Genomic DNA, 27,981 nt, shown 5'->3' with positions numbered 1-27,981 from the left:
CATGATCTGAAGTGAGCGTGCGTGTTTGTGTTGGTGAAAGTTTAAGAGATGTACAACTGTCGGTTCAGCTCTCTGGTGCTCCCTGCTGGCAGTATCACTATACTGTCCTCATGTTTCACAAAAACAGTTTTGAGAGACGTTGTCAGTTTTTGTATGTTGCTTAAATCCTCCAAAGCGGTTGGCAGTAAACATCAGGTCACGGTACGCCACGGAGTCAATGAGCTCGAGTTGAAAAAGAAAAAGCTTACAGCAACTGGTATTCCCAGGCAGTCTTCCATCCAAGTACTAACCAGGCCCGACCCTGCTTAGCTTCCGAGATCAGACGAGATCGGGCGTGTTCAGGGTGGTATGGCCGTAAGCAATTAGTGCAGGCGCAAAACCAGGTTTTATACAGTAGCACATAAGGAGTGAGAAAGCTGCTGAGGCTCGACGTTACACTTTTACAAAAACAATCATTAGTTATATATAAACGGCAGTAATTGATTCAGTAGGACTCCTTATCCATGTAAACGATCATTGTGACATCTGAATTCATTAATTATCTGAAATACACTGCGTGTGCGTGTGATGTTAAATGTTTGAACCAAGGTTAATGGTTAAAGTGTCAGAGAATGGGTGGTGATTTTTTGACGTCCTCCCATGATCTGAAGTGAGCGTGCGTGTTTGTGTTGGTGAAAGTTTAAGAAATGTACAACTGTCGGTTCAGCTCTCTGGTGCTCCCTGCTGGCAGTATCACTATACTGTCCTCATGTTTCACAAAAACAGTTTTGAGAGACGTTGTCAGTTTTTGTATGTTGCTTAAATCCTCCAAAGCGGTTGGCAGTAAACATCAGGTCACGGTAGGTCACGGTAGGCCACGGAGGCAATGAGCTCGAGTTGAAAAAGGAAAAGCTTACAGCACCTGGTATTCCCAGGCTGTCTCCCAACCAAGTACTAACCAGGCCCGACCTTGCTTAGCTTCCGAGATCAGACGAGATCGGGCGTGTTCAGGGTGGTATGGCCGTAAGCAATTAGTGCAGGCGCAAAACCAGGTTTTATACAGTAGCACATAAGGAGTGAGAAAGCTGCTGAGGCTCGACGTTACACTTTTACAAAAACAATCATTAGTTAGATATAAACGGCAGTAATTGATTCAGTAGGACTCCTTATCCATGTAAACGATCATTGTGACATCTGAATTCATTAATTATCTGAAATACACTGCGTGTGCGTGTGATGTTAAATGTTTGAACCAAGGTTAACGGTTAAAGTGTCAGAGAATGGGTGGTGATTTTTTGACGTCCTCCCATGATCTGAAGTGAGCGTGCGTGTTTGTGTTGGTGAAAGTTTAAGAAATGTACAACTGTCGTTTCAGCTCTCTGGTGCTCCCTGCTGGCAGTATCACTATACTGTCCTCATGTTTCACAAAAATAGTTTTGAGAGACGTTGTCAGTCTTTCTATGTTGCTTAAATCCTCCAAAGCGGTTGGCAGTAAACATCAGGTCACGGTAGGTCACGGTAGGCCACGGAGGCAATGAGCTCGAGTTGAAAAAGGAAAAGCTTACAGCACCTGGTATTCCCAGGCGGTCTCCTATCCAAGTACTAACCAGGCCCGACCCTGCTTAGCTTCCGAGATCAGACGAGATCGGGCGTGTTCAGGGTGGTATGGCCGTAAGCAATTAGTGCAGGCGCAAAACCAGGTTTTATACAGTAGCACATAAGGAGTGAGAAAGCTGCTGAGGCTCGACGTTACACTTTTACAAAAACAATCATTAGTTAGATATAAACGGCAGTAATTGATTCAGTAGGACTCCTTATCCATGTAAACGATCATTGTGACATCTGAATTCATTAATTATCTGAAATACACTGCGTGTGCGTGTGATGTTAAATGTTTGAACCAAGGTTAACGGTTAAAGTGTCAGAGAATGGGTGGTGATTTTTTGACGTCCTCCCATGATCTGAAGTGAGCGTGCGTGTTTGTGTTGGTGAAAGTTTAAGAAATGTACAACTGTCGTTTCAGCTCTCTGGTGCTCCCTGCTGGCAGTATCACTATACTGTCCTCATGTTTCACAAAAATAGTTTTGAGAGACGTTGTCAGTCTTTCTATGTTGCTTAAATCCTCCAAAGCGGTTGGCAGTAAACATCAGGTCACGGTAGGTCACGGTAGGCCACGGAGGCAATGAGCTCGAGTTGAAAAAGGAAAAGCTTACAGCACCTGGTATTCCCAGGCGGTCTCCTATCCAAGTACTAACCAGGCCCGACCCTGCTTAGCTTCCGAGATCAGACGAGATCGGGCGTGTTCAGGGTGGTATGGCCGTAAGCAATTAGTGCAGGCGCAAAACCAGGTTTTATACAGTAGCACATAAGGAGTGAGAAAGCTGCTGAGGCTCGACGTTACACTTTTACAAAAACAATCATTAGTTAGATATAAACGGCAGTAATTGATTCAGTAGGACTCCTTATCCATGTAAACGTTCATTGTGACATCTGAATTCATTAATTATCTGAAATACACTGCGTGTGCGTGTGATGTTAAATGTTTGAACCAAGGTTAACGGTTAAAGTGTCAGAGAATGGGTGGTGATTTTTTGACGTCCTCCCATGATCTGAAGTGAGCGTGCGTGTTTGTGTTGGTGAAAGTTTAAGAAATGTACAACTGTCGTTTCAGCTCTCTGGTGCTCCCTGCTGGCAGTATCACTATACTGTCCTCATGTTTCACAAAAATAGTTTTGAGAGACGTTGTCAGTCTTTCTATGTTGCTTAAATCCTCCAAAGCGGTTGGCAGTAAACATCAGGTCACGGTAGGTCACGGTAGGCCACGGAGGCAATGAGCTCGAGTTGAAAAAGGAAAAGCTTACAGCACCTGGTATTCCCAGGCGGTCTCCTATCCAAGTACTAACCAGGCCCGACCCTGCTTAGCTTCCGAGATCAGACGAGATCGGGCGTGTTCAGGGTGGTATGGCCGTAAGCAATTAGTGCAGGCGCAAAACCAGGTTTTATACAGTAGCACATAAGGAGTGAGAAAGCTGCTGAGGCTCGACGTTACACTTTTACAAAAACAATCATTAGTTAGATATAAACGGCAGTAATTGATTCAGTAGGACTCCTTATCCATGTAAACGATCATTGTGACATCTGAATTCATTAATTATCTGAAATACACTGCGTGTGCGTGTGATGTTAAATGTTTGAACCAAGGTTAACGGTTAAAGTGTCAGAGAATGGGTGGTGATTTTTTGGCGTCCTCCCATGATCTGGGCCCCGTTTCCCGAAAGCGTCGTTAGCCTAAGTGGATCGTGAAGTGCGTCGAAAGGGCATCGTAGTGTTTTTACCGCGTTTCCCGAAAGCATCGTGGGGAACGAACGTCTTGAAAACGCTCGTAGCTAACGAGTACTCCAGGGGTGCTCGTAGGTACTCGTAGGACGCTAAGAGCATCGTCAGCTATAGCCTCAGTGGCGACACCATCGGACATTCCGTCTATTGGATGCGTTTTATTAAAGCGCATTGCGCCTTTATGTTCTTAGTTTGGTAATTAATAAAGATTATGAATTAATTTATTAACAAAGATGTTAAAATGGCCAAAATAAAACGGGACAGTCCAGAAAATGTTTGCGCAGGCAGGGCACTCAAAATGTGTGAGAGAAAGTGGGGGCATTTGTGCAGACTGACATAGGCTACTCATAAAACGTAGCATAAAATAATGTAAAAAATAAAATAAAATTAAAAAAAAAAAAAAAAATTAAAAATAAAGAAATAGAATAAATTATAAAAACCAAGCAAAGGAGCAGGCAAAAGGCTGGGATATGGTGGGGATTGGTCACGTTGACGGGAATGTTTAGTGACATGTGGGAGGGTGGAGGGGGTTAAAAAAAGTCTCAATCACTCTTCGACGTGCATGAAAACCAGCCGCGTAGTTATGAGGGAGGCCGTCCTCACACCGATCTTCCTCGTCGTCATCGTCCTCAGCGTCCTCCGGTTCAAGCAATGCCACCCCAGCCTTAGCTGCAATGTTGTGCAACATAGCCGTCACACATATCACGGCGCATGACTTGGCCGGCGAAAACTGGAGCCCTCCGCCTGACCTGTGAAGGCATCTAAAGCGCAACTTCCACCTCCCGATCGTGCGCTCAACGATGCACCGGGCCAGACGGTGGGCTTCGTTGTATTCCTCATCAATACATACCTTTCCCTATTTCCGGAGGGGCTTTTATAGCCAATCAAATTATCAATCAAGGAAACCCTTATGCGGAATCAGATTAAGTCGGCTCTCTTTGCTGCGCAAAGCATGCAGAAATCAGCCCATTAAGATAAATGTAGTTGTCACACAAGCTATTTTTAATTTTTTGTCATATGGAATTATTTCAGGGGGGAAAATGCCGTGAAACGCACAGTGCATTCAGGATTAGGACTGATATATGTCGGTTTCAGCCTAATCAATTGTGTTTTAATGTCTTTAGCATTCATATAATTGCAGTCTATTTTTTCGTAGGCTACTCTGCTGTTGTCCTTGATGGGGATATATTTTAACCCTTTTTAACACAATTTTCCTGCGACATTCCTGCGTCTCCCCCTCCTACGGAGCCCATTTCAGCACCGTGTCAGTAGACAGTTACAATCCTACGACGTCGTGAGTGCAGCGAATGCGCGTTCACGTTAAGAGGAGTTTCGGGAAACGCTCCAAAGAAATTATCGATGGATCGCAAGATCCATCGGGAGAATGATCGTACGAGCGAAGATCCATCGTTATCGGGAAACGGGGCCCTGAAGTGAGCGTGCGTGTTTGTGTTGGTGAAAGTTTAAGAAATGTACAACTGTCGTTTCAGCTCTCTGGTGCTCCCTGCTGGCAGTATCACTATACTGTCCTCATGTTTCACAAAAATAGTTTTGAGAGACGTTGTCACTCTTTGTATGTTGCTTAAATCCTCCAAAGCGGTTGGCAGTAAACATCAGTGCCCTCTACCACGAAGCTCGCTGAACATACCCAGGCTTTCTTGGGAAAACCTGGCTCGACAGAGCCGCAACTCGCAATCAGAGTTAAATGGTACCACGAAGCTCACTTTAGATTAAATTAGTTGAACCAGGTTTTCCGCTTTAGGTTCAGTGCGCGTTCACGTGAAAGGGGCGTTTTTTTGCGTCATTTTTCTCACCTTTACGATAGATCAAGCAGTCTATATGCGTATAAGTGAAAATATTCTGCATATTGTCTGTAAAATAACTATGCCAAATGCAGAATTGTTCGCCATTAATCCAAATAGAATGATGATGATTTAAAAATGCATAAGCAACGTCCATCCTGCCTTATTCTATCATTTAGGGAATTCACTTTAAATACACCCTATTTAAGAAATGCATGGCATGTTTTCGACCACTGAGAGGTAGCGGCTCAAGCGTAATGGATTGGTATAAGACCCGAACGCCAGCGACCGGGGTTCAATTTCGCCGGACTTTCATCATGCATTTACCCCCATAGATGTGGTGCCAGCACGGCCTTGAAAATATGGGTTCAAGTTCGAAATAAGCACAAAAATATAATTCCATAAGCTTTAGTGAATAAGTATTCCATATGCATGAGAATTAGGACTTTTTAAGCTTCACATAAATTTGCAACACTTGGGAGTCGAACCCCCCGCGCAGAAATTCAAGACTGACGCGCTACCTCCACTCTAGCACACTGTCACGGAGTCACAATGCGCAACAGTAATCATTGTCTACATAAGGTCCAAAAGGACGATCTAATAACGAACACCCTCTGATGAGATTCGTTATCTCTCATGAAGAACCCCAATTTCGTTGTTTGCACAATGACAATAAAGTCTGAAATCTGAATATCGTCAGTCAATGCCAAGGGATCGGTTCTGTCCCGTAAAACCCTCTGTCTCCGGAGAGACGCCTGTACGAGAAGTGCGCCAGGGTCCACGGGAACACCAACAAATGGTGACGCCATTGTCAGAGGAGGGGCTAGGAAGCTGCGCACGCCGATTTAAGTAGCCGATCTCCGGCTAGACTAAGCCGAAAAACTGCTCCCGACCAGGTTTGGTTGCGAGCATAAGTCACCATGGTGATACAGCGACGCTAAAAGAGATCGACTTTCGTGGTACAACTAACCCAGGCTTGGAGCTCAACATACCTCGCTAACCCTCTAAGCGAGCTTCGTGGTACAGGGCCCTGGTCACGGTAGGCCACTTAGGCAATGAGCTCGAGTTGAAAAAGAAAAAGCTTACAGCACCTGGTATTCCCAGGCGGTCTCCCATCCAAGTACTAACCAGGCCCGACCCTGCTTAACTTCCGATATCAGACGAGATCGGGCGTGTTCAGGGTGTTATGGCCGTAAGCAAATAGTGCTGGCGCAAAACCAGGTTTTATACAGTAGCACATAAGGAGTGAGAAACCTGCTGAGGCTCGACGTTACACTTTTACAAAAACAATCATTAGTTAGATATAAACGGCAGTAATTGATTCAGTAGGACTCCTTATCCATGTAAACGATCATTGTGACATCTGAATTCATTAATTATCTGCAATACACTGCGTGTGCGTGTGATGTTAAATGTTTGAACCAAGGTTAACGGTTAAAGGGTCAGAGAATGGGTGGTGATTTTTTGACGTCCTCCCATGATCTGAAGTGAGCGTGCGTGTTTGTGTTGGTGAAAGTTTAAGAAATGTACAACTGTCGTTTCAGCTCTCTGGTGCTCCCTGCTGGCAGTATCACTATACTGTCCTCATGTTTCACAAAAATAGTTTTGAGAGACGTTGTCAGTCTTTGTATGTTGCTTAAATCCTCCAAAGCGGTTGGCAATAAACATCAGGTCACGGTAGGCCACGGAGGCAATGAGCTTGAGTTGAAAAAGAAAAAGCTTACAGCACCTGGTATTCCCAGGCGGTGTCCCATCCAAGTACTAACCAGGCCCGACCCTGCTTAGCTTCCGTGATCAGACGAGATCGGTCGTGTTCAGGGTGGTATGCCCGTAATCAATTAGTGCTGGCGCAAAACCAGGTTTTATACAGTAGCACATAATGAGTGAGAAACCTGCTGAGGCTCGACGTTACACTTTTACAAAAACAATCATTAGTTAGATATAAACGGCAGTAATTGATTCAGTAGGACTCCTTATCCAAGTAAACGATCATTGTGACATCTGAATTCATTAATTATCTGAAATACACTGCGTGTGCGTGTGATGTTAAATGTTTGAACCAAGGTTAACGGTTAAAGTGTCAGAGAATGGGTGGTGATTTTTGGACGTCCTCCCATGATCTGAAGTGAGCGTGCGTGTTTGTGTTGGTGAAAGTTTAAGAAATGTACAACTGTCGTTTCAGCTCTCTGGTGCTCCCTGCTGGCAGTATCACTATACTGTCCTCGTGTTTCACAAAAATAGTTTTGAGAGACGTTGTCAGTCTTTGTATGTTGCTTAAATCCTCCAAAGCGGTTGGCAGTAAACATCAGGTCACGGTAGGGCACGGAGGCAATGAGCTCGAGTTGAAAAAGAAAATGCTTACAGCACCTAGTATTCCCAGGCGGTCTCCCATCCAAGTACTAACCAGGCCTGACCCTGCTTAGCTACCTAGATCAAACGAGATCGGACTTCTTCAGGGTGGTAGGGCCGTAATCAATTACTGGTGGCGCAAAACCAGGTTATAAACAGAAGCACATAAGGAGTGAGAAACCTGCTGAGGCTCGACGTTACACTTTTACAAAAACAATCATTAGTTAGATATAAACGGCAGTAATTGATTCAGTAGGACTCCTTATCCATGTAAACGATTATTGTGACATCTGAATTCATTAATTATCTGAAATACACTGCGTGTGCGTGTGATGTTAAATGTTTGAACCAAGGTTAACGGTTAAAGTGTCAGAGAATGGGTGGTGATTTTTGGACGTCCTCCCATGATCTGAAGTGAGCGTGCGTGTTTGTGTTGGTGAAAGTTTAAGAAATGTACAACTGTCGTTTCAGCTCTCTGGTGCTCCCTGCTGGCAGTATCACTATACTGTCCTCGTGTTTCACAAAAATAGTTTTGAGAGACGTTGTCAGTCTTTGTATGTTGCTTAAATCCTCCAAAGCGGTTGGCAGTAAACATCAGGTCACGGTAGGGCACGGAGGCAATGAGCTCGAGTTGAAAAAGAAAAAGCTTACAGCACCTGGTATTCCCAGGCGGTCTCCCATCCAAGTACTAACCAGCCCCGACCCTGCTTAGCTTCCGAAATCAGACGAGATCGGGCTTGTTCAGGGTGGTATGGCCGTAATCAATTAGTGCTGGCGCAAAACCAGGTTTTATACATAAGCACATAAGGAGTGAGAAACCTGCTGAGGCTCGACGTTACACTTTTACAAAAACAATCATTAGTTAGATATAAACGGCAGTAATTGATTCAGGAGGACTCCTTATCCATGTAAACGATCATTGTGACATCTGAATTCATTAATTCTCTGAAATACACTTCGTGTGCGTGTGATGTTAAATGTTTGAACCAAGGTTAACGGTTAAAGTGTCAGAGAATGGGTGGTGATTTTTTGACGTCCTCCCATGATCTGAAGTGAGCGTGCGTGTTTGTGTTGGTGAAAGTTTAAGAAATGTACAACTGTCGTTTCAGCTCTCTGGTGCTCCCTGCTGGCAGTATCACTATACTGTCCTCATGTTTCACAAAAATAGTTTTGAGAGACGTTGTCAGTCTTTGTATGTTGCTTAAATCCTCCAAAGCGGTTGGCAGTAAACATCAGGTCACGGTAGGCCACGGAGGCAATGAGCTTGAGTTGAAAAAGAAAAAGCTTACAGCACCTGGTATTCCCAGGCGGTCTTCCATCCAAGTACTAACCAGTCCCGACCCTGCTTAGCTTCCGAGATCAGACGAGATCGGGCGTGTTCAGGGTGGTATGGCCGTAAGCAATTAGTGCTGGCGCAAAACCAGGTTTTATACAGTAGCACATAAGGAGTGAGAAAGCTGCTGAGGCTCGACGTTACACTTTTACAAAAACAATCATTAGTTAGATATAAACGGCAGTAATTGATTCAGTAGGACTCCTTATCCATGTAAACGATTATTGTGACATCTGAATTCATTAATTATCTGAAATACACTGCGTGTGCGTGTGATGTTAAATGTTTGAACCAAGGTTAACGGTTAAAGTGTCAGAGAATGGGTGGTGATTTTTGGACGTCCTCCCATGATCTGAAGTGAGCGTGCGTGTTTGTGTTGGTGAAAGTTTAAGAAATGTACAACTGTCGTTTCAGCTCTCTGGTGCTCCCTGCTGGCAGTATCACTATACTGTCCTCGTGTTTCACAAAAATAGTTTTGAGAGACGTTGTCAGTCTTTGTATGTTGCTTAAATCCTCCAAAGCGGTTGGCAGTAAACATCAGGTCACGGTAGGGCACGGAGGCAATGAGCTCGAGTTGAAAAAGAAAATGCTTACAGCACCTGGTATTCCCAGGCGGTCTCCCATCCAAGTACTAACCAGGCCCGACCCTGCTTAGCTTCCGAGATCAGACGAGATCGGGCTTGTTCAGGGTGGTATGGCCGTAATCAATTACTGCTGGCGCAAAACCAGGTTTTATACATAAGCACATAAGGAGTGAGAAACCTGCTGAGGCTCGACGTTACACTTTTACAAAAACAATCATTAGTTAGATATAAACGGCAGTAATTGATTCAGTAGGACTCCTTATCCATGTAAACGATCATTGTGACATCTGAATTCATTAATTCTCTGAAATACACTGTGTGTGCGTGTGATGTTAAATGTTTGAACCAAGGTTAACGGTTAAAGTGTCAGAGAATGGGTGGTGATTTTTTGACGTCCTCCCATGATCTGAAGTGAGCGTGCGTGTTTGTGTTGGTGAAAGTTTAAGAAATGTACAACTGTCGTTTCAGCTCTCTGGTGCTCCCTGCTGGCAGTATCACTATACTGTCCTCATGTTTCACAAAAATAGTTTTGAGAGACGTTGTCAGTCTTTGTATGTTGCTTAAATCCTCCAAAGCGGTTGGCAGTAAACATCAGGGGTCTCATTTATAACCGTTGCGTACGCACAAAACGGGGCTGAAAGTTGCGTACGTGACTTTTCACGCCAAGGTTGTGATCTATAAAAAACCAACTTGATGGGAAAATGTGCGCAGCCCTAAGCAAACTCTGACCCATGCGTACGCATGGTTTGGAGGAAAAGGAGAATTGGCGACACAGACGGTGTGGTGGTGAACTGAAGTCAGACCGAAGAATTGCAGAGTGAGAAGAACGATGTTTTATCATCGCCCTTCATCAATTTAATTTCAACCCGTATCATGCGTTAAATCCTAATCAGAATAATTTAAGTCCACTGCGTTATTTCTCAGTTATAACTCCAGAAATATCTCCTTAGAATAGAAATAAAAAGAAATTCTCTATATTTAATCCCGTTACTCCACCATACTGTCCACTTACGGCGCGACTGCATGGAATAGAGCATCTGTCCAACATGTGTCAATAACATCATATTTTTATGTGACACTGTAAACATCTGTAATCCTTAGCCCAAGTGAAGGAGTTCAAGTACCTCGGGGTCTTGTTCGCGAGTGAGGGTACTATGGAGCGTGAGATTGGCCGGAGAATCGGAGCAGCGGGGGCGGTATTGCGTTCGCTTTACCGCACCGTTGTAACGAAAAGAGAGCTGAGCCGCAAGGCAAATCTCTCGATCTACCGGTCGATCTTCGTTCCTATCCTCACCTATGGTCATGAGGGCTCGGTGATGACCGAAAGGACGAGATCGCGGGTACAAGCGGCCGAGATGAGTTTTCTCAGAAGGGTGGCTGGCGTCTCCCTTAGGGATAGGGTGAGAAGTTCAGCCATCCGTGAGAAACTCGGATTAGAGCCGCTGCTCCTTTACTTAGAAAGGAGTCAGCTGAGGTGGTTCGGGCATCTGGTAAGGATGCCCACTGGGCGCCTTCCTTGGGAGGTGTTTCAGGCACGTCCAGTGGGGAGGAGACCTCGGGGAAGACCCAGGACTAGGTGGAGAGATTATATCTCAACACTGGCCTGGGAACGCCTCGGGATCCCCCCGTCAGAGCTGCTCAATGTGGCCCGGGAAAGGGAAGTCTGGGGCCCCCTGCTTGAGCTGCTCCCCCCGCGACCCGACCCCGGATAAGCGGACGAAAATGAGATGAGATGAGACTGTAAACACATAATCAAATGTCAATTAAATCAAGTGTGAAAAACCAAGCCACACTCCTCATCACAATCGTTGTCCGTTACTCTTGATGCTTTTCATGACAAATCAGGCATTAAAAAGGGGTTATGTTCAAGAACATTTTACGTGGGTGATTACAAACTGATTATCCAAGGCGTTCTCGTCAGTCTTATTACCGTAACCCTATAAATACAGAGGTGAGCGCCGTACAATGCTGCACCATATGGCACTTCTGGCGGACCATTAAAATGGCAGGATTCGGAGGGAGAGGGTATTTAGGGACCATAACGATTTATTGGTAGGCTACATAAAAATATGTAACTCTATGTCAGACCACTTCTTTTTTTAATTCTGGGAAAGTGCGCTCCGTGCTACTGACAGAGTTCACTGCTGCAGCAACATGTTGCCACTCACTCTGCTTTTTGTTGTTGGCGATCCCAATCCCGTGACCGCCGAACAAAACTACCTTTCGGGCCTCCATCTCACCCACAAGTGTCTCCACTTCAACCTCCGTGAAATTTCGCTTTTTGGATTTTCTCAGTACTTCTGCCATTGTTTCCAACAAGACATAATACCGGCATCTGAGTCTGTTTTATATGCAGATCGCATTCATGAGGTCATTTGCATTGACCATTTATGGTTAAAAAGGGGCGTGTAGAGGGCGGAACGTGAAGCTGATTCAGCTGCGCACAATTGTAGTCAGTATGTGATTTATAAAGCAAAGATTGCGTACAGGTGTGCGTACGCAGTGTTTTATAAATCCGAATATTTTTTGGCGCACGCAAAACTTGGCTTCTGGGCGTACGCACATTTTTAGTAACGATCCCACGCACAGTTTTATAAATGAGACCCCAGGCCACGGTAGGCCACGGAGGCAATGAGCTTGAGTTGAAAAAGAAAAAACTTACAGCACCTGGTATTCCCAGGCGGTCTCCCATCCAAGTACTACCCAGGCCCGACCCTGCTTAGCTTCCGAGATCAAACGAGATCGGGCTTGTTCAGGGTGGTAGGGCCGTAAGCAATTAGTGCTGGCGCAAAACCAGGTTATAAACAGAAGCACATAAGGAGTGAGAAACCTGCTGAGGCTCGACGTTACACTTTTACAAAAACAATCATTAGTTAGATATAAACGGCAGTAATTGATTCAGTAGGACTCCTTATCCATGTAAACGATTATTGTGACATCTGAATTCATTAATTATCTGAAATACACTGCGTGTGCGTGTGATGTTAAATGTTTGAACCAAGGTTAACGGTTAAAGTGTCAGAGAATGGGTGGTGATTTTTGGACGTCCTCCCATGATCTGAAGTGAGCGTGCGTGTTTGTGTTGGTGAAAGTTTAAGAAATGTACAACTGTCGTTTCAGCTCTCTGGTGCTCCCTGCTGGCAGTATCACTATACTGTCCTCGTGTTTCACAAAAATAGTTTTGAGAGACGTTGTCAGTCTTTGTATGTTGCTTAAATCCTCCAAAGCGGTTAGCAGTAAACATCAGGTCACGGTAGGGCACGGAGGCAATGAGCTCGAGTTGAAAAAGAAAAAACTTACAGCACCTGGTATTCCCAGGCGGTCTCCCATCCAAGTACTAACCAGGCCCGACCCTGCTTAGCTTCCGAGATCAGACGAGATCGGGCGTGTTCAGGGTGGTATGGCCGTAATCAATTAGTTCTGGCGCAAAACCAGGTTTTATACATAAGCGCATAAGGAGTGAGAAACCTGCTGAGGCTCGACGTTACACTTTTACAAAAACAATCATTAGTTAGATATAAACGGCAGTAATTGATTCAGTAGGACTCCTTATCCATTTATTTATTATTTTCTATGGTAAACATCTTTAAAATGCCATCACGGCGTCGGATGTGGGCAATACGTGTTGGGTAGTCCACACGTACTGCAGCACAGGATTCTTAATTCTGAATGCTATTCATTTTACGACTGAAACGGTCTGATTATAGCAGAGGATGGTTTCGATCTATCGACCTCTGGGTTATGGGCCCAGCACGCTTCCGCTGCGCCACTCTGCTTAAAATCATCCCAGACGGGACACAAACCCACAAATCCAGGTTTAGGAGGTAGGTGCTTTATCCATTAGAACACTGGGGCACACGCGTATTTACAACATGAGATTTGACCAAAGAAATGAACGACCAACCAAGCACTAGCAAGGACTGAAATACAAAAGAATAAGGTAGGTATACTCATTCTTAATTTTTCAATCAACCCCAGTCTCGCTACCAATCCCACGCTCAATCATCTTCGTAACGGATATTTGATTTAAAATGCTTGCTATTTATCTCTAATATTGTGAGGAGAACACTTCATGCTATCTATTGAGGCTAGACTAAAAAATCAATTGCAATTCATTTCATTGATTGATTTTAAATTAGGTAATCCTGCTGGCAGAGGATGGTTTCGATCCATCGACCTCTGGGTTATGGGCCCAGCACGCTTCCACTTCACCACTCTGCTTAACAATTACACAATATCGAGTCAACATCTGAACCCTGGCTCTTTGCGCATTGTTATCTTTTGTGGTAAACATCTTTAAATTGCCATCACAGCTTCTGAAGTGAGCTATACGTGTGCGGTAATCCACACGTACTGCAGCACAGGATTCTTGATCCTGAATGCTATTCATTATACGACTGAAACTTTGAAACGGTCTGATTATAGCAGAGGATGGTTTCGATCCATCGACCTCTGGTTTATGGGCCCAGCACGCTTCCGCTGCGCCACTCTGCTTCAAATAAACCCAGACGGGTCACAAACCCACAAATCCAGGTTTAGGAGGTAGGTGCTTTATCCATTAGAACACTGGGGCACACGCGTATTTACAACATGAGATTAGACCAAAGAAATGAACGACCAACCAAGGACGAGCAAGGACTGAAATACAAAAGAATAAGGTAGGTATACTCGTTCTTAATTTTTCAATCAACCCCAGTCTCGCTACCAATCCCACGCTCAATCATCTTCGTAACGGATATTTGTTTTAAAATGCTTGCTATTTATCTCTAATATTGTGAGTAGAACACTTCATGCAATCTATTGAGGCTAGACTAAAAAATCAATTGCAATTCATTTCATTGATTGATTCTAAATTAGGTAATCCTGCTAGCAGAGGATGGTGTCGATCCATCGACCTCTGGGTTATGGGCCCAGCACGCTTCCGCTGCGCCACTCTGCTTTTCAATTACACATTATCGAGTCAACATCTGAACCCTGGCTCTTTGCGCATTGTTATCTTTTGTGGTAAACATCTTTAAATTGCCATCACAGCTTCTGAAGTGAGCTATACGTGTGGGGTAGTCCACACGTACTGCAGCACAGGATTCTTGATTCTGAATGCTATTCATTATACGACTGAAACTTTGAAACGGTCTGATTATAGCAGAGGATGGTTTCGATCCATCGACCTCTGGTTTATGGGCCCAGCACGCTTCCGCTGCGCCACTCTGCTTTAAATCATCCCATACGGGACACAAACCCACAAATCCAGGTTTAGGAGGTAGGTGCTTTATCCATTAGAACACTGGGGCACACGCGTATTTACAACATGAGATTTGACCAAAGAAATGAACGACCAACCAAGCACTAGCAAGGACTGAAATACAAAAGAATAAGGTAGGTATACTCATTCTTAATTTTTCAATCAACCCCAGTCTCGCTACCAATCCCACGCTCAATCATCTTCGTAACGGATATTTGTTTTAAAATGCTTGCTATTTATCTCTAATATTGTGAGTAGAACACTTCATGCAATCTATTGAGGCTAGACTAAAAAATCAATTGCAATTCATTTCATTGATTGATTCTAAATTAGGTAATCCTGCTAGCAGAGGATGGTTTCGATCCATCGACCTCTGGGTTATGGGCCCAGCACGCTTCCGCTGCGCCACTCTGCTTTTCAATTACACATTATCGAGTCAACATCTGAACCCTGACGCTCTTTGCGCATTGTTATCTTTTGTGGTAAACATCTTTAAATTGCCATCACAGCTTCTGAAGTGAGCTATACGTGTGGGGTAGTCCACACGTACTGCAGCACAGGATTCTTGATCCTGAATGCTATTCATTATACGACTGAAACTTTGAAACGGTCTGATTATAGCAGAGGATGGTTTCGATCCATCGACCTCTGGTTTATGGGCCCAGCACGCTTCCGCTGCGCCACTCTGCTTCAAATAAACCCAGACGGGTCACAAACCCACAAATCCAGGTTTAGGAGGTAGGTGCTTTATCCATTAGAACACTGGGGCACACGCGTATTTACAACATGAGATTAGACCAAAGAAATGAACGACCAACCAAGGACGAGCAAGGACTGAAATACAAAAGAATAAGGTAGGTATACTCGTTCTTAATTTTTCAATCAACCCCAGTCTCGCTACCAATCCCACGCTCAATCATCTTCGTGACGGATATTTGTTTTAAAATGCTTGCTATTTATCTCTAATATTGTGAGTAGAACACTTCATGCAATCTATTGAGGCTAGACTAAAAAATCAATTGCAATTCATTTCATTGATTGATTCTAAATTAGGTAATCCTGCTAGCAGAGAATGGTTTCGATCCATCGACCTCTGGGTTATGGGCCCAGCACGCTTCCGCTTCACCACTCTGCTTAACAATTACACAATATCGAGTCAACATCTGAACCCTGGCTCTTTGCGCATTGTTATCTTTTGTGGTAAAAATCTTTAAATTGCCATCACAGCTTCTGAAGTGGGCAATACGTGTGGGGTAGTCCACACGTACTGCAGCACAGGATTCTTGAATCTGAATACAATTCATTTTACGACTGAGACTTTGAAACGGTCTGATTATAGCAGAGGATGGTTTCAATCCTTTGACCTCTGGGTTATGGGCCCAGCACGCTTCCGCTGCGCCACTCTGCATTTCAGTTACAAAATATAGATGCAACATCTAAACCCTGGCTCAATGCACATTGTTATTTTTTATGGGAAACATCTTTAAATTGCCATCACGGCGTCTGATGTGGGCAATACGTGTTGGGTCGTCCACACATACTGCAGCACAGGATTCTTGATTCTGATTTTAAATGCTATTCATTTTAAGACTGAATCATTGAATAGTTCTGATTGTAGCAGATGATGGTTTCGATCTATCGACCTCTGGGTTATGGGCCCAGCACGCTTCCGCTGCGCCACTCTGCATCAAATAATCCCATACGGGACACAAACCCACAAATCCAGGTTTAGGAGGTAGGTGCTTTATCCATTAGAACACTGGGGCACACGCGTATTTACAACATGGGATTAGACCAAAGAAATGAACGACCAACCAAGCACTGGCAAGGACTGAAATACAAAAGATTAAGGTAGGTATACTCGTTCTTAATTTTTCAATCAACCCCAGTCTCGCTACCAATCCCACGCTCAATCATCTTCGTAACGGATATTCGTTTTAAAATGCTTGCTATTTATCTCTAATATTGTGAGTAGAACACTTCATGCTATCTATTGAGGCTAGACTAATAATTTAATTGCAATTCATTGATTGATTGATGCTATATTAGGTAATCCTGCTAGCAGAGGATGGTTTCGATCTATCGACCTCTGGGTTATGGGCCCAGCACGCTTCCGCTGCGCCACCCTGCTTAACAACTTCACAATATCGAGTCAACATCTGAACCCTGGCTCTTTGCGCAATGTTATCTTTTGTGGGAAACATCTTTAAATTACCATCACAGCTTCTGAAGTGGGCAATACGTGTGGGGTAGTCCACACATACTGCAGCACAGGATTCTTGATTCTGAATGCTATTCATTTTACGACTGAAAATTTGAAACGGTCTGATTATAGCAGAGGATGGTTTCGATCCATCAACCTCTGGGTCATGGGCCCAGCACGCTTCCGCTGCGCCACTCTGCTTCAAATAATCCCAGACGGGTCACAAACCCACAAATCCAGGTTTAGGAGGTAGGTGCTTTATCCATTAGAACACTGGGGCACACGCGTAATTACAACATGAGATTAGACCAAAGAAATGAACGACCAACCAAGGACGAGCAAGGACTGAAATTCAAAAGAATAAGGTAGGTATACTCGTTCTTAATTTTTCAATCAACCCCAGTCTCGCTACCAATCCCACGCTCAATCATCTTCGTAACTGATATTTGTTTTAAAATGCTTGCTATTTATCTCTAATATTGTGAGTAGAACACTTCATGCTATCTATTGAGGCTAGACTAAAATTTAATTACAATTCTATTCATTGATGCTATATTAGGTAATCCTGCTAGCAGAGGATGGTTTCGATCCATCGACCTCTGGGTTATGGGCCCAGCACGCTTCCGCTGCGCCACTCTGCTTTAAAATTACACATTATCGAGTCAACATCTGAACCCTGGCTCTTTGCGCATTGTTATCTTTTGTGGCAAACATCTTTCAATTGCCATCACAGCTTCTGAAGTTAGCTATACGTGTGGGGTAGTCCACACGTACTGCAGCACAGGATTCTTGATTCTGAATGCTATTCATTATACGACTGAAACTTTGAAACGGTCTGATTATAGCAGAGGATGGTTTCGATCCATCGACCTCTGGTTTATGGGCCCAGCACGCTTCCGCTGCGCCACTCTGCTTTAAATCATCCCAGACGGGACACAAACCCACAAATCCAGGTTTAGGAGGTAGGTGCTTTATCCATTAGAACACTGGGGCACACGCGTATTTACAACATGAGATTTGACCAAAGAAATGAACGACCAACCAAGCACTAGCAAGGACTGAAATACAAAAGAATAAGGTAGGTATACTCATTCTTAATTTTTCAATCAACCCCAGTCTCGCTACCAATCCCACGCTCAATCATCTTCGTAACGGATATTTGATTTAAAATGCTTGCTATTTATCTCTAATATTGTGAGGAGAACACTTCATGCTATCTATTGAGGCTAGACTAAAAAATCATTTGCAATTCATTTCATTGATTGATTCTATATTAGGTAATCCTGCTAGCAGAGGATAGTTTCGATCCATCGACCACTGGGTTATGGGCCCAGCACGCTTCCGCTTCACCACTCTGCTTAACAATTACACAATATCGAGTCAACATCTGAACCCTGGCTCTTTGCGCATTGTTATCTTTTGTGGTAAAAATCTTTAAATTGCCATCACAGCTTCTGAAGTGGGCAATACGTGTGGGGTAGTCCACACGTACTGCAGCACAGGATTCTTGAATCTGAATGCAATTCATTTTACGACTGAGACTTTGAAACGGTCTGATTATAGCAGAGGATGGTTTCGATCCTTTGACCTCTGGGTTATGGGCCCAGCACGCTTCCGCTTCGCCACTCTGCATTTCAGTTACAAAATATAGATGCAACATCTATACCCTGGCTCAATGTACATTGTTATTTTTTACGTGAAACATCTTTAAATTGCCATCACGGCGTCTGATGTGGGCAATACGTGTTGGGTCGTCCACACATACTGCAGCACAGGATTCTTGATTCTGATTTTAAATGCTATTCATTTTAAGACTGAATCATTGAAAAGTTCTGATTGTAGCAGAGGATGGTTTCGATTCATCGACCTCTGGGTTATGGGCCCAGCACGCTTCCGCTGCGGCACTCTGCTTCAAATAATCCCAGGCCGGTCACAAACCCACAAATCCAGGTTTAGGAGGTAGGTGCTTTATCCATTAGAACACTGGGGCACACGCGTATTTACAACATGAGATTTGACCAAAGAAATGAACGACCAACCAAGCACTAGCAAGGACTGAAATACAAAAGAATAAGGTAGGTATACTCATTCTTAATTTTTCAATCAACCCCAGTCTCGCTACCAATCCCACGCTCAATCATCTTCGTAACGGATATTTGATTTAAAATGCTTGCTATTTATCTCTAATATTGTGAGGAGAACACTTCATGCTATCTATTGAGGCTAGACTAAAAAATCAATTGCAATTCATTTCATTGATTGATTCTATATTAGGTAATCCTGCTAGCAGAGGATGGTTTCGATCCATCGACCTCTGGGTTATGGGCCCAGCACGCTTCCGATTCACCACTCTGTTTAACAAATAGACAATATCGAGTCAACATCTGAACCCTGGCTCTTTGCGCATTATTATCTTTTGTGGGAAACAACTTTAAATTACCATCACAGCTTCTGAAGTGGGCAATACGTGTGGGGTAGTCCACACATACTGCAGCACAGGATTCTTGATTCTGAATGCTATTCGAAACGGTCTGATTATAGCAGAGGATGGTTTCGCTCCATCAACCTCTGGGTCATGGGCCCAGCACGCTTCCACTGCGCCACTCTGCTTCAAATAATCCCAGACGGGTCACAAACCCACAAATCCAGGTTTAGGACGTAGGTGCTTTATCCATTAGAACACTGGGGCACACGCGTATTTACAACATGAGATTAGACCAAAGAAATGAACGACCAACCAAGGACGAGCAAGGACTGAAATTCAAAAGAATAAGGTAGGTATACTCGTTCTTAATTTTTCAATCAACCCCAGTCTCGCTACCAATCCCACGCTCAATCATCTTCGTAACTGATATTTGTTTTAAAATGCTTGCTATTTATCTCTAATATTGTGAGTAGAACACTTCATGCTATCTATTGAGGCTAGACTAAAATTTAATTGCAATTCTATTCATTGATTGATTGATGCTATATTTGGTAATCCTGCTAGCAGAGGATGGTTTCGATCCATCGACCTCTGGGTTATGGGCCCAGCACGCTTCCGCTGCGCCACTCTGCTTTACACTTACACATTATCGAGTCAACATCTGAACCCTGGCTCTTTGCGCATTGTTATCTTTTGTGGTAAACATCTTTAAATTGCCATCACAGCTTCTGAAGTTAGCTATACGTGTGGGGTAGTCCACACGTACTGCAGCACAGGATTCTTGATTCTGAATGCTATTCATTATACGACTGAAACTTTGAAACGGTCTGATTATAGCAGAGGATGGTTTCGATCCATCGACCTCTGGTTTATGGGCCCAGCACGCTTCCGCTGCGCCACTCTGCTTTAAATCATCCCATACGGGACACAAACCCACAAATCCAGGTTTAGGAGGTAGGTGCTTTATCCATTAGAACACTGGGGCACACGCGTATTTACAACATGAGATTTGACCAAAGAAATGAACGACCAACCAAGCACTAGCAAGGACTGAAATACAAAAGAATAAGGTAGGTATACTCATTCTTAATTTTTCAATCAACCCCAGTCTCGCTACCAATCCCACGCTCAATCATCTTCGTAACGGATATTTGATTTAAAATGCTTGCTATTTATCTCTAATATTGTGAGGAGAACACTTCATGCTATCTATTGAGGCTAGACTAAAAAATCAATTGCAATTCATTTCATGGATTGATTCTATATTAGGTAATCCTGCTAGCAGAGGATGGTTTCGATCCATCGACCTCTGGGTTATGGGCCCAGCACGCTTCCGCTTCACCACTCTGCTTAACAATTACACAATATCGAGTCAACATCTGAACCCTGGCTCTTTGCGCATTGTTATCTTTTGTGGTAAAAATCTTTAAATTGCCATCACAGCTTCTGAAGTGGGCAATACGTGTGGGGTAGTCCACACGTACTGCAGCACAGGATTCTTGAATCTGAAGGCAAATCATTTTACGACTGAGACTTTGAAACGGTCTGATTATAGCAGAGGATGGTTTCGATCCTTTGACCTCTGGGTTATGGGCCCAGCACGCTTCCGCTGCGCCACTCTGCATTTCAGTTACAAAATATAGATGCAACATCTAAACCCTGGCTCAATGCACATTGTTATTTTTTATGGGAAACATCTTTAAATTGCCATCACGGCGTCTGATGTGGGCAATACGTGTTGGGTCGTCCACACATACTGCAGCACAGGATTCTTGATTCTGATTTTAAATGCTATTCATTTTAAGACTGAATCATTGAATAGTTCTGATTGTAGCAGATGATGGTTTCGATCTATCGACCTCTGGGTTATGGGCCCAGCACGCTTCCGCTGCGCCACTCTGCATCAAATAATCCCATACGGGACACAAACCCACAAATCCAGGTTTAGGAGGTAGGTGCTTTATCCATTAGAACACTGGGGCACACGCGTATTTACAACATGAGATTAGACCAAAGAAATGAACGACCAACCAAGCACTGGCAAGGACTGTAATACAAAAGATTAAGGTAGGTATACTCGTTCTTAATTTTTCAATCAACCCAAGTCTCGCTACCAATCCCACGCTCAATCATCTTCGTAACGGATATTCGTTTTAAAATGCTTGCTATTTATCTCTAATATTGTGAGTAGAACACTTCATGCTATCTATTGAGGCTAGACTAATAATTTAATTGCAATTCATTGATTGATGCTATATTAGGTAATCCTGCTAGCAGAGGATGGTTTCGATCTATCGACCTCTGGGTTATGGGCCCAGCACGCTTCCGCTGCGCCACCCTGCTTAACAACTACACAATATCGAGTCAACATCTGAACCCTGGCTCTTGCGCAATGTTATCTTTTGTGTGAAACATCTTTAAATTACCATCACAGCTTCTGAAGTGGGCAATACGTGTGGGGTAGTCCACACATACTGCAGCACAGGATTCTTGATTCTGAATGCTATTCATTTTACGACTGAAAATTTGAAACGGTCTGATTATAGCAGAGGATGGTTTCGATCCATCAACCTCGGGGTCATGGGCCCAGCACGCTTCCGCTGCGCCACTCTGCTTCAAATAATGCCAGACGGGTCACAAACCCACAAATCCAGGTTTAGGAGGTAGGTGCTTTATCCATTAGAACACTGGGGCACACGCGTATTTACAACATGAGATTAGACCAAAGAAATGAACGACCAACCAAGGACGAGCAAGGACTGAAATTCAAAAGAATAAGGTAGGTATACTCGTTCTTAATTTTTCAATCAACCCCAGTCTCGCTACCAATCCCACGCTCAATCATCTTCGTAACTGATATTTGTTTTAAAATGCTTGCTATTTATCTCTGATATTGTGAGTAGAACACTTCATGCTATCTATTGAGGCTAGACTAAAATTTAATTACAATTCTATTCATTGATTGATTGATGCTATATTAGGTAATCCTGCTAGCAGAGGATGGTTTCGATCCATCGACCTCTGGGTTATGGGCCCAGCACGCTTCCGCTGCGCCACTCTGCTTTACAATTACACATTATCGAGTCAACATCTGAACCCTGGCTCTTTGCGCATTGTTATCTTTTGTGGGAAACATCTTTAAATTGCCATCACAGCTTCTGAAGTTAGCTATACGTGTGGGGTAGTCCACACGTACTGCAGCACAGGATTCTTGATTCTGAATGCTATTCATTATACGACTGAAACTTTGAAACGGTCTGATTATAGCAGAGGATGGTTTCGATCCATCGACCTCTGGTTTATGGGCCCAGCACGCTTCCGCTGCGCCACTCTGCTTTAAATCATCCCAGATGGGACACAAACCCACAAATCCAGGTTTAGGAGGTAGGTGCTTTATCCATTAGAACACTGGGGCACACGCGTATTTACAACATGAGATTTGACCAAAGAAATGAACGACCAACCAAGCACTAGCAAGGACTGAAATACAAAAGAATAAGGTAGGTATACTCATTCTTAATTTTTCAATCAACCCCAGTCTCGCTACCAATCCCACGCTCAATCATCTTCGTAACGGATATTTGATTTAAAATGCTTGCTATTTATCTCTAATATTGTGAGGAGAACACTTCATGCTATCTATTGAGGCTAGACTAAAAAATCAATTGCAATTCATTTCATTGATTGATTCTATATTAGGTAATCCTGCTAGCAGAGGATGGTTTCAATCCATCGACCTCTGGGTTATGGGCCCAGCACGCTTCCGATTCACCACTCTGTTTAACAATTACACAATATCGAGTCAACATCTGAACCCTGGCTCTTTGCGCATTATTATCTTTTGTGGGAAACATCTTTAAATTACCATCACAGCTTCTGAAGTGGGCAATACGTGTGGGGTAGTCCACACATACTGCAGCACAGGATTCTTGATTCTGAATGCTATTCATTTTACGACGGAAAATTTGAAACGGTCTGATTGTAGCAGAGGATGGTTTCGATCCATCAACCTCTGGTCATGGGCCCAGCACGCTTCCACTGCGCCACTCTGCTTCAAATAATCCCAGACGGGTCACAAACCCACAAATCCAGGTTTAGGAGGTAGGTGCTTTATCCATTAGAACACTGGGGCACACGCGTATTTACAACATGAGATTAGACCAAAGAAATGAACGACCAACCAAGGACGAGCAAGGACTGAAATTCAAAGAATAAGGTAGGTATACTCGTTCTTAATTTTTCAATCAACCCCAGTCTCGCTACCAATCCCACGCTCAATCATCTTCGTAACTGATATTTGTTTTAAAATGCTTGCTATTTATCTCTAATATTGTGAGTAGAACACTTCATGCTATCTATTGAGGCTAGACTAAAATTTAATTGCAATTCTATTCATTGATTGATTGATGCTATATTAGGTAATCCTGCTAGCAGAGGATGGTTTCGATCCATCGACCTCTGGGTTATGGGCCCAGCACGCTTCCGCTGCGCCACTCTGCTTTACACTTACACATTATCGAGTCAACATCTGAACCCTGGCTCTTTGCGCATTGTTATCTTTTGTGGTAAACATCTTTAAATTGCCATCACAGCTTCTGAAGTTAGCTATACGTGTGGGGTAGTCCACACGTACTGCAGCACAGGATTCTTGATTCTGAATGCTATTCATTATACGACTGAAACTTGAAACGGTCTGATTATAGCAGAGGATGGTTTCGATCCATCGACCTCTGGTTTATGGGCCCAGCACGCTTCCGCTGCGCCACTCTGCTTTAAATCATCCCATACTGGACACAAACCCACAAATCCAGGTTTAGGAGGTAGGGTGCTTTATCCATTAGAACACTGGGGCACACGCGTATTTACAACATGAGATTTGACCAAAGAATGAACGACCAACCAAGCACTGGCAAGGACTGAAATACAAAAGAATAAGGTAGGTATACTCATTCTTAATTTTTCAATCAACCCAGTCTCGCTACAATCCCACGCTCAATCATCTTCGTAACGGATATTTGATTTAAAATGCTTGCTATTTATCTCTAATATTGTGAGGAGAACACTGCATGCTATCTATTGAGGCTAGACTAAAAAATCAAATGCAATTAATTTCATTGATTGATTCTATATTAGGTAATCCTGCTAGCAGAGGATGGTTTCGATCCATCGACCTCTGGGATATGGGCCCAGCACGCTTCCGCTTCACCACTCTGCTTAACATTTACACAATATCGAGTCAACATCTGAACCCTGGCTCTTTGCGCATTGTTATCTTTTGTGGTAAAAATCTTTAAATTGCCATCACAGCTTCTGAAGTGGGCAATACGTGTGGGGTAGTCCACACGTACTGCAGCACAGGATTCTTGAATCTGAATGCAATTCATTTTACGACTGAGACTTTGAAACGGTCTGATTATAGCAGAGGATGGGTTTCGATCCTTTGACCTCTGGGTTATGGCCCCGCACGCTTCCGCTGCGCCACTCTGCATTTCAGTTACAAAATATAGATGCAACATCTAAACCCTGGCTCAATGCACATTGTTATTTTTTATGTGAAACATCTTTAAATTGCCATCACGGCGTCTGATGTGGGCAATACGTGTTGGGTCGTCCACACATACTGCAGCACAGGATTCTTGATTCTGATTTTAAATGCTATTCATTTTAAGACTGAATCATTGAATAGTTCTGATTGTAGCAGATGATGGTTTCGATCTATCGACCTCTGGGTTATGGGCCCAGCACGCTTCCGCTGCGCCACTCTGCATCAAATAATCCCATACGGGACACAAACCCACAAATCCAGGTTTAGGAGGTAGGTGCTTTATCCATTAGAACACTGGGGCACACGCGTATTTACAACATGAGATTAGACCAAAGAAATGAACGACCAACCAAGCACTGGCAAGGACTGAAATACAAAAGATTAAGGTAGGTATACTCGTTCTTAATTTTCAATCAACCCCAGTCTTGCTACCAATCCCACGCTCAATCATCTTCGTACGGATATTCGTTTAAAATGCTTGCTATTATCTCTAATATTGTGAGTAGAACACTTCATGCTATCTATTGAGGCTAGACTAAAAATTTAATTGCAATTCATTGATTGATGCTATATTAGGTAATCCTGCTAGCAGAGGATGGTTTCGATCTATCGCCTCTGGGTTATGGGCCCAGCACGCTTCCGCTGCGCCACCCTGCTTAACACTACACAATATCGAGTCAACATCTGAACCCTGGCTCTTTGCGCAATGTTATCTTTTGTGGGAACATCTTAAATTACCATCACAGCTTCTGAAGTTGGCAATACGTGTGGGGTAGTCCACACATACTGCAGCACAGGATTCTTGATTCTGAATGCTATTCATTATACGACTGAAACTTTGAAACGGTCTGATTATAGCAGAGGATGGTTTCGATCCATCGACCTCTGGTTTATGGGCCCAGCACGCTTCCGCTGCGCCACTCTGCTTTAAATCATCCCAGACGGGGACACACACCCACAAATCCAGGTTTAGGAGGTAGGTGCTTTATCCATTAGAACACTGGGGCACACGCGTATTTACAACAGAGATTTGACCAAAGAAATGAACGACCAACCAAGCACTAGCAAGGACTGAAATACAAAAGAATAAGGTAGGTATACTCATTCTTAATTTTCAATCAACCCCCAGTCTCGCTACCAATCCCACGCTCAATCATCTTCGTAACGGATATTTGATTTAAAATGCTTGCTATTTATCTCTAATATTGTGAGGAGAACACTTCATGCTATCTATTGAGGCTAGACTAAATATCAATTGCAATTCATTTCATTGATTGATTCTATATTAGGTAATCCTGCTAGCAGAGGATGGTTTCGATCCATCGACCTCTGGGTTATGGGCCCAGCACGCTTCCGATTCACCACTCTGTTTAACAATTACACAATATCGAGTCAACATCTGAACCCTGGCTCTTTGCGCATTGTTATCTTTTGTGGTAAAAATCTTTAAATTGCCATCACAGCTTCTGAAGTGGGCAATACGTGTGGGGTAGTCCACACGTACTGCAGCACAGAATTCTTGAATCTGAATGCAATTAATTTTACGACTGAGACTTTGAAACGGTCTGATTATAGCAGAGGATGGTTTCGATCCTTTGACCTCTGGGTTATGGGCCCAGCACGCTTCCGCTGCGCCACTCTGCATTTCAGTTACAAATTATAGATGCAACATCTAAACCCTGGCTCAATGCACATTGTTATTTTTTATGGGAAACATCTTTAAATTGCCATCACGGCGTCTGATTGTGGGCAATACGTGTTGGGTCGTCCACACATACTGCAGCACAGGATTCTTGATTCTGATTTTAAATGCTATTCATTTTAAGACTGAAATCATTGAATAGTTCTGATTGTAGCAGAGGATGGTTTCGATTCATCGACCTCTGGGTTATGGGCCCAGCACGCTTCCGCTGCGCCACTCTGCTTCAAATAATCCCGGGCGGGTCACAAACCCACAAATCCAGGTTTAGGAGGTAGTTGCTTTATCCATTAGAACACTGGGGCACACGCGTATTTACAACATGAGATTAGACCAAAGAAATGACGACCAACCAAGGACGAGCAGGACTGAAATACAAAGAATAAGTAGGTATACTCGTTCTTAATTTTTTCAATCAACCCCAGTCTCGCTACCAATCCCACACTCAAATCAGCTTCGTAACTGATATTTGTTTTAAAATGCTTGCTATTATCTCTAATATTGTGAGGAGAACACTTCATGCTATCTATTGAGGCTAGACTAAAATTTAAATTCAATTCTATTCATTGATTGATTGATGCTATATTAGGTAATCCTGCTAGCAGAGGATGGTTTCGATCCATCGACCTCTGGTTAAGGGGCCCAGCACGCTTCCGTTGCGCCACTCTGCTTTACAATTACACATTAGCGAGTCAACATCTGAACCCTGGCTCTTTGCGCATTGTTATCATTTGGTGGTGAACATCTTTAAATGCCTCACAGCTTCTGAAGTGAGCTATACGTGTGGGGGTAGTCCACACGTACTTGGCAGCACAGGATTCTTGATTCTGAATGCTATTCATTATACGACTGAAACTTTGAAAACGGTCTGATTATAGCAGAGGATGGGTTTCGATCCATCGACCTCTGGTTTATGGGCCCAGCACGTTTCCGCTGCGCCACTCTGCTTCAAATAATCCCAGACTGGTCACAAACCCAGAAATCCAGGTTTAGGAGGTAGGTGCTTTATCCATTAGAACACTGGGGGGGGGGGGGGCACACGCGTATTTACAACATGAGATTAGACGAAAGAAATGAACGACCACCAAGGACGAGCAAGGACTGAAATACAAAAGAATAGGTAGGTATACTCGTTCTATATTTTCAATCAACACCAGTCTCGCTACCAATCCCACACTCAATCATCTTCGTATGATATTTTGTTTTAAAATGCTTGCGATTTATCTCAATATTGTGAGGAAACACTTCATGCTATCTATTGAGGCTAGACTAATTTAAATTCAATTCTATTCATTGATTGATTGATGCTATATTAGGTAATCCTGCTAGCAGAGGATGGTTTCGATCCATCGCCTCTGGGTTAAGGGCCCGCACGCTTCCGTTGCGCCACTCTGCTTTTCAATTACACATTATCGAGTCAACATCTGAACCCTGGCTCTTTGCGCATTGTTTCATTTGTGGTGAACATCTTTAAATGCCATCAC

The 27,981-nt window shown here is 43.5% G+C and overlaps 11 non-coding genes and 2 pseudogenes across 11 annotated transcripts; all 13 read right to left on the bottom strand.

Moving 5' to 3' along the window:
- Positions 1–241: 241 nt before the first annotated feature.
- LOC130395176 (5S ribosomal RNA) lies at positions 242–360 on the bottom strand. The gene has a single exon (XR_008898262.1). It is a non-coding gene; the product is annotated as a 5S ribosomal RNA (ribosomal RNA).
- Positions 361–889: 529 nt separating this feature from the next.
- On the bottom strand, positions 890–1,008 carry LOC130395166 (5S ribosomal RNA). Its single transcript, XR_008898253.1, has one exon. It is a non-coding gene; the product is annotated as a 5S ribosomal RNA (ribosomal RNA).
- A 529-nt stretch (positions 1,009–1,537) lies between these two features.
- LOC130400381 (5S ribosomal RNA) lies at positions 1,538–1,656 on the bottom strand. Its single transcript, XR_008902858.1, has one exon. It is a non-coding gene; the product is annotated as a 5S ribosomal RNA (ribosomal RNA).
- A 529-nt stretch (positions 1,657–2,185) lies between these two features.
- Positions 2,186–2,304, bottom strand: LOC130400380 (5S ribosomal RNA). Its single transcript, XR_008902857.1, has one exon. It is a non-coding gene; the product is annotated as a 5S ribosomal RNA (ribosomal RNA).
- Positions 2,305–2,833: 529 nt separating this feature from the next.
- LOC130400379 (5S ribosomal RNA) lies at positions 2,834–2,952 on the bottom strand. The gene has a single exon (XR_008902856.1). It is a non-coding gene; the product is annotated as a 5S ribosomal RNA (ribosomal RNA).
- Positions 2,953–6,196: 3,244 nt separating this feature from the next.
- LOC130394378 (5S ribosomal RNA) lies at positions 6,197–6,315 on the bottom strand. Its single transcript, XR_008897543.1, has one exon. It is a non-coding gene; the product is annotated as a 5S ribosomal RNA (ribosomal RNA).
- A 519-nt stretch (positions 6,316–6,834) lies between these two features.
- On the bottom strand, positions 6,835–6,953 carry LOC130395950 (5S ribosomal RNA; annotated as a pseudogene).
- Positions 6,954–7,472: 519 nt separating this feature from the next.
- Positions 7,473–7,591, bottom strand: LOC130396225 (5S ribosomal RNA; annotated as a pseudogene).
- A 519-nt stretch (positions 7,592–8,110) lies between these two features.
- On the bottom strand, positions 8,111–8,229 carry LOC130395802 (5S ribosomal RNA). The gene has a single exon (XR_008898813.1). It is a non-coding gene; the product is annotated as a 5S ribosomal RNA (ribosomal RNA).
- Positions 8,230–8,748: 519 nt separating this feature from the next.
- Positions 8,749–8,867, bottom strand: LOC130394558 (5S ribosomal RNA). The gene has a single exon (XR_008897705.1). It is a non-coding gene; the product is annotated as a 5S ribosomal RNA (ribosomal RNA).
- A 519-nt stretch (positions 8,868–9,386) lies between these two features.
- Positions 9,387–9,505, bottom strand: LOC130394269 (5S ribosomal RNA). Its single transcript, XR_008897444.1, has one exon. It is a non-coding gene; the product is annotated as a 5S ribosomal RNA (ribosomal RNA).
- A 2,533-nt stretch (positions 9,506–12,038) lies between these two features.
- On the bottom strand, positions 12,039–12,157 carry LOC130394772 (5S ribosomal RNA). Its single transcript, XR_008897897.1, has one exon. It is a non-coding gene; the product is annotated as a 5S ribosomal RNA (ribosomal RNA).
- Positions 12,158–12,676: 519 nt separating this feature from the next.
- LOC130400717 (5S ribosomal RNA) lies at positions 12,677–12,795 on the bottom strand. Its single transcript, XR_008903193.1, has one exon. It is a non-coding gene; the product is annotated as a 5S ribosomal RNA (ribosomal RNA).
- Between the last annotated feature and the right edge of the window lie 15,186 nt (positions 12,796–27,981).

Source organism: Gadus chalcogrammus, chromosome 12, assembly GCF_026213295.1.
Source record: "Gadus chalcogrammus isolate NIFS_2021 chromosome 12, NIFS_Gcha_1.0, whole genome shotgun sequence".
NCBI classification, from domain to species: Eukaryota; Metazoa; Chordata; class Actinopteri; order Gadiformes; family Gadidae; genus Gadus; species Gadus chalcogrammus.
This window is presented reverse-complemented; position numbering and strand designations above follow the sequence as displayed.